The sequence below is a fragment of the Panthera leo genome, chromosome E1 (assembly GCF_018350215.1).
Source record: "Panthera leo isolate Ple1 chromosome E1, P.leo_Ple1_pat1.1, whole genome shotgun sequence".
Lineage (NCBI taxonomy): Eukaryota > Metazoa > Chordata > Mammalia > Carnivora > Felidae > Panthera > Panthera leo.
The window spans coordinates 41,537,038-41,543,792 of record NC_056692.1 but is presented as its reverse complement, the minus strand read 5'-3'; positions in this window follow the sequence as shown (position 1 = coordinate 41,543,792).

The following is a 6,755-nucleotide window of genomic DNA, read 5'->3' as shown; positions in this document are numbered from 1 at the left end:
GTTCAGGCTCAAAGACAAGCAAAACAGACATCCTCGGGCACTTCAGCGCCTCCCCCCCCCCCAACTCTACTCCAGGGGCTTCAGAGGATATCAGCCTCTCCTGTTTTCCCTGGTCTCTCCAGAATGTGCCTTCTCTGTCTCCCATGCAGACCCCTTTCTCAGTTCTTTTGCCCCCACTGCTGGTTCCCGAGCTTTGCTCCTTCTGCCCACTGCCTTCCTCACTCTTCACGCTCTGCCCAGATGGTCCCATCGGCCTACATTTTTTTTTTACCAAGGTAAAATATACGCAATATAAAATTTTAACCATTTTTAAGCATACGGTTCTGTGTCGTTAAGTACCGTCCCGTTGTACAATCATTGTCACTATCCCTCTCCAGAACTTTTTCATCTGCCCAAACTGAAACTCTGTGCCCACTAGAAAAGAGCTCCCCTTCCCTCCTCCTTTCCACCCACCTACATTTATACAGTGTTTACTCTGTGCTCTGTTGGGCACTGTTCTAAGTGCTTTATGTAACAATCCTAAGAGATAGTACCAGTCCTCCTGTTTTACTGATGAGGTAACGAAAGCAGGGAGAAGTTGAGTAAACCGCCAAGGTTTTATAGCTGTTGGTGGTTGCGGGAGAGCGTATGATGGGCCCAATTATTTTCTCCCTTCTCCACTAGGGGAATATGGCTCTCTGATCATGGCCACATGCTGTACCTCCCATGGGAAGAGTGTATTTCCCCACTTCATTGACCTCAGGCTTTCCGTGTGGCTGACTTTGGCCAACAGAATGTGAGCAGAGGGGCTGGGTGCCCGGGCTAAGCAGAAGTTTTAGAGAGTCGCTGTGTGTCTCTGCCATTGCTTTTTTCCCTCCGCACAAGGCTGGGTTGAGGGTTCCACCATGAGCCTGGGTTCCGGAATGAGAAAGATGTGGAACAAAGCCAAAGTCGACCCACAACTTTCATATGCGTCAGCGAGGATTTACAAGTTTATTGTAAGCCATTAAGACGTGGGGATCATTTGTCACTGCTGCACCACCTTGTGAAAACTGACCACCAGTGATGAAGCTGGGATCTCAATCCAGGCATTCTGGCACCGGGCCAACACGCCTCTACTGGGATCTGGGAGCTTACATTTTCATATTCTACTCCCTATTGCTTATACCACCTGGGTGACTACAGGTTTCTCCAACTCAAAATATTTAAGGGAAAATCTCCATTTCCCTGATTTCTGTACTCAGTATTCTGTATTCTAAATCCTCTATTTTAGTTAGTGACACCACAACCTACCCATTCACTCATGCTAAAGACCTGGGACACCTTGTTAATACCGCCTTGCTTTGAGGAGCCCGTCAATTACCAGTTCTTGCTCATTTCACTTCCTGTGTAGGTAGGTACTCCTCATTCCCACGGTGCCTTCTTCCCACCACCCCTGCCTTTGTCCAGGCTGTCAACAATGTGAATGAAAGCCTCCGGTAGCTCTCCCTCCTTCTGATCTGAGACTCCTCAAAGTCCATCCCCTAAAACAATCTCTCTCTCTCTCTCACACACACACACACACACACAATCTAACTTTGTCACCCGGATTTTAAACCCATCAATGACACACCATCACCTACGAAGTAAAGTTCAAAACCCTTCACAGGCCTCCAAGGCTCCCATGCTCTGGCCCTTGCCTCCCTTTACCACCTCATCCTACCACCCCTGCCACAACACCAAACCTCTCACCCTTCTGTATGCACACACTAGCTCTGCGTGTCATTTCCCTCCTACCTTCCTTTGCCCATTCCCTTCCCAAGGACTTAGGCATCCAGGAGCCCTTAAAGAGGCAATTGGAAAGGAACACAGAGCAAGTGTTAATGTGTAAACATGGCCCAACTAATTTTCAACCTCAGGCAGCAACATTAACCAATTTCTAAAATCAGTAGGAAAAAAGGTCTCTTTCAATGCGAGAATTTAAATTTCCGCCATCAACACGGTTAAGAAGTCTGTTGAGGAGAGTCTTACGGAGGAACTAAAGGTGGATGCACACATCAATCAAGGGTTTGCTGATTTCTTTGGAACGCTCCCTGCTCTCCTCCCACGGTTCAGCATTGGCATTTGAATGACCAGCGAACAGTAGCTGGGACCGGCTGCTCCTCAAGTGAGTAAAAATCCTCTGCTTTGTCTTGGGTGCAAAGCTGTGCAAGAGAAGCAAGGCCACCCACCGGCGACTCCCTGACGTGAACCAGTGACTGTGACAGAGATGGCGGCTTGGTAGGAATCCTAACGGCCAAGAATTCCCGTACAGTAACTTTTCAGTAATGGGTTTCTTCAACCTTGAGCGAGCATCGAGGACGGGTGAGCTGGTGTGTGGCTGCCCTTCAGAGAGAGGCAGAGAGAAAGCGGGAGGGGGAGCAAGTAGGGGATCCATTTCCAAGTGAAAGGAGCCTCGGCTGGGCTCAGGGCCTCGGATATCTGCCCTGGGATGGACGCATGCATGGCTCTTCCGTTCAACAGAAAGAATGGGGGTCAGGCAGGGATCCACTCTTTCCTATCTGTACCCCTAAAGCACTACACTTCCAGCAACCAGAAGAGCTCACAGTGGGTGGCTTCCCTTCCTTCCATTGAGTGGACATATTTTCCATCGAAAGCTGTATATTCTCAACCAGGCGGTGGCACCTGGGCCAGCTAATCCCTTACAATTGCCAACACAGCAATTGCCAATTGTGACCTCTCTTGGCCACCGCAGCACAGGGCTGTCACTATGTTCCTTCTCTCACTGCTTGTACCCTCCCATTCCCTTTGCTGTAAACCCTGAATAGACCCCTTCAAAGATACCTTGACACCCCTCTCCATACCCTCTCCACACCCTTCTCTACTGTCACATCATCCCTGGTCACCACCACCCTTTTATCTCTGTCTTCCCACCTGTGTTTGTTCCTTTATGGCTATTGCCATGATTTATAATTCTTGTGTTTGGTGTTTGCTTATTCATTTGTAGTCTGGTTTCCAAGCTGGAGGGAGGAAAAGGGGGTGTGTTTCTCTTCTAGCGGCTAGCATGATGCCCAGCACATAATAAATGCTCAATAGATAGTTATTGTACGGATGGACAGGTGAGTGCATGGATGGGTGAGTGGATGGATGGATGGATGGACAGATGGGTGGATGGATGGATGGATGGATGGACAGATGGGTGGATGGATGGATGGATGGGTGGATGGATAGATGAGGGATTGTTAAATTAGTGGTATCACCTGGCTCCTTAGCTCACAAGTGCCCACTGCTGGCCACACAGCCCACGTAGAGGAAGCTGTGGCCCAGAAGTGGGTTAGACTGGCTGGACGGATGCAATCCAGGCTTTCTGAGACCACCAAGTCCAGCATGTCATGCCAAAAGAGGGACACTGGACACCCACCCTGCTTCTGTGGCCCCACAGAACTATCTCTGATTCTAGCCAGAGGACCAAGATTCTCTGTCACTCCCTCCCCCACTCCTAGCCCTGAGCCCTGTCTGAAGTCTAAATGAACTTCTCCTCTTTAACCTGCAATTGGCATCCCGGCCTGGCCTCTGACAACAGCAAGTTCAGAGCCATGCCCGATAAGAGCCCGGTGAGCAGTTCACGCTCATTTCTGAGGGTGATGCCTAATAGCTTGAAGGTGACATCAGGGTCGGGACTAATATCCGATTGAACAGAAAGAGACATGACCTAACTCGTCTCTCACCGTGGGCCTGGCTGCAAGAGCTTCTCTTTCTTTATTAATTTCCTAACCGGAGCTGCTGGCTCAGGACTCCAGCCTGTCCCCAGAGCTGGGGCCCATGACTGGGCTTAACTCCAGTGTTATTGGGAAGGGAGCAGGCTCAGCTGGGTCTGGGAGCCCCCGTGAAGAGCCGTGCTCATCTTGGCCAGAGCCCTCTGGTCGGATTTCTCTACCATCCAGCAGATTTACCACGCTTTGAGAGAAGCCACTAGGGCAAATTCAAAGTCTATAAAGAATCCCTCATGGCCTAGAAGAAAACGTGCTGCGGCCTTCCATCAGGCCGCAGGCTTTCCCCAGTGCCTATAAAGGATGGTTTTATTTGTGTTTTGAAAAGTGATTTAAAACCAGTTTTCCAGGAACACAAATCCTGTCTCAAGCACCCGCGCACCTGGCTAGAAAGCAGCAGGCCTGCGTCTGAGCTGGCCGCCGGCCCGGTGGGACCACGTTCTCTTCACATTGTTTTCCTTTAATATTCTCTGCCTTGCTGGAGGAGGAGTCCCTCCCTCCTTATCACCTTCCCTCCTCCCCCTCCCCCTCCCCCCAATCCCCCCTCCACCCCACCCCACGGGCCTCTGAGACTGACAGACTGCAGTTCCCACACAGGCTCTGCTGTGTGGCTTTCATCAAGTCACTTAACTTCTCTGAGCCTAGTTTTCTCATCCTAGTGGCCTGCAGAAGTTGTGGGGCTGGAAAACACTTGCTGAAAAATGCTTCTATAAAACAGAGATCGTATTTTACTCACAGGTTGGTGGGGGGATTAGCTTCATTCATCCACTGCATGAAAACATTTCTTGCGTGTTCCGTCCTGGGCGTGGTGAGTGGAGACAAGCAGCCTGTCCCCAGGACAATGGTGTCAGGACCACAACGTGTTTAGCACAGGGCCTGGTTCAGAGTGGGCCCTCAGTAAAGTTCTCTCTCTCTCTCTCTCTCTCTCTCTCTCCTCCTCTCTCACACACACACACAACCACATTCTAGACAGTTTTCTTCTCCTTCTACAGGGAAGCTGTAACCTAGCGACAACAAAAGTACCAAGTAGGGAGGAGGAGGCCTGCTCTCTTACTTGTTTGCTGTGTGGCTTGAAGCAAGCCATTCACCCTCTCTGGGCCAATTTCCTGACTCATAAAAAAAAAACCAGAGCATTCTAATGCCTTGCTCTGCCTTGAGCACAAAAGATGTACCGACACTTTGGCCAAGCACCACGCTGTCCACATCAGAAGCACTGCTGGTCGGGAAAAGCGATGGAGGTCAAGGGCTTGGAAGATGCTGGGTCCGTGTTTGCGTCTGATGTGCTGGCCCAGAGCAAAGCCCTGTCCACTTTCACACTGGGATCACAAACAGCACCCCCGAGTGCCCCCTGTAATACCGATTCAGCTATTAAAGCCTCCCCTCAGCCAACATACACATTCTCCCCACAAGAGGCCCTGCTCAGAACTTGACCCGCTGGTCTGGCATCTGGAGAGGAGCAGCCTCTCCGGAGGTGTCCCCAGGAGGGAATCAGAAAGCGTACACCCAGAGCACCGTTTGGTGGCATTCTGGGAAGTCCTGCAGTGTCTCTTGACCCCATAGACCCCTCTTGCCAGCCACTCTCCCCTCATTCTGTCTTGCCTCAGGACATGCACTGCCCCCCAGGACCCCGGTTCCCTTCCCTGAATGTGCAACCTGCGAAAGAGCTCGAGCAGGAAAAAGACCAAGCCCAACTGCCTCTTCCCAGCAGCCCGCCCTGCAGGCTGCCCGCAAGCCTACGAGTCCCCCCCAGGAAGGGCAGACCGAGGGCTAAAGGCTGCATTTCTTCTGGGCCAAGGTAGGGAGGCCTGGTCGCCTTAAAATGCTTTTTCATCCTCAGCCACTACCCCTGACATGTTTTCCTCACCCACCTCTTCCCCGAAAGATCGGAGGAGAAGCTATTCCAGAGCCTAGGGGGGTTGTGGGGGGGGGCCGGGGAGGACTGCTGGGAGGCTGGGGGACCCCTCAGCCCGGACCAGGCTCTTTCTGCTCAAGAATTTGTGGCCCTTCTGGGGGATGTGGCGCCTTCATCCCCCAAATCCCCTCTGTGCATCCCTGGACAGATCTCTGTGGAGCAGATGCCAGGGGCAGGAAAGAGGACACAATGCCCCTCTTTGTTGGGGGGATCTGGGCCGGCAGTCAGGGGAGGGAATTAGACAGCGGCTCCTGACAGCAAGCTCTGTCTGGGGTGTCTGTGAAATATGGGCCAGAGGGGCTCCTTCCCAAGACCCGCTCATGGCTGCCGACCATCCCCGCCCCCACTTTGGGCAGAGAGGACACTGCTTGTTTGGAGAGAAATGATATATGACCCCAGCTTCCTTCCCTCCTCCCCTGAGGGGCTTAAGGGAGCTCTGAGGGCTCAAGGGAGCTCACAGTTGCTCCTGGGAGGTGTGGATGGACATGTGTGTGTGTACGCACGTGTGCATGTGTGTTTGCATGTGCACGCGTGTGCCTGGGTGCGTGAGCGTGTGCGTCGTGTGCCTATTTTCTCTGGGCGTGAGTGTGTGCCCGTATGTTCACTCCGTGGCCAGAAGAAAGAGTTCAAAATGCTGCCCTCCCCCCAAAAAACAACTAAAACAAAACGCTGGCCAAGATGGCTCCCTCTTTCAGCATGGCCGCCTTCGCCCACGCCAGCACGAGGGCTGTAGGCCCTAAACAGAATTATTTAGAGTCGTGCTGTGAGGAGAAGTAAGGCAGCTCCCTGAGCCCAGGCCCTCTGACTGCATCCGCCTCGAGGCCGTCTCACATGTAGGAACCATTTTCAAGACCAGCACAGCTCCTGCCTCACAGAGGCTCTGGGGAGCCTCCTAATCCAGCCACAGCCTCCAGAGCCTCCAGTGGCCCCTGAGCCATTTGTCTTCGAGGGAGGAAATGGCAGGATGTTCCCACCCACCCACCTCCTTTGTGGCGGGCCAGGCTTCCACATCTGGGCCACAGCTGGCTGCTGAGCTGCCCTTTCAGGCCTGCTCTCTCCAAATGACAAGAAGACAGAGGGCTGTCAGCAAAAAGAGCCCCAATTCCTCAGCCCAC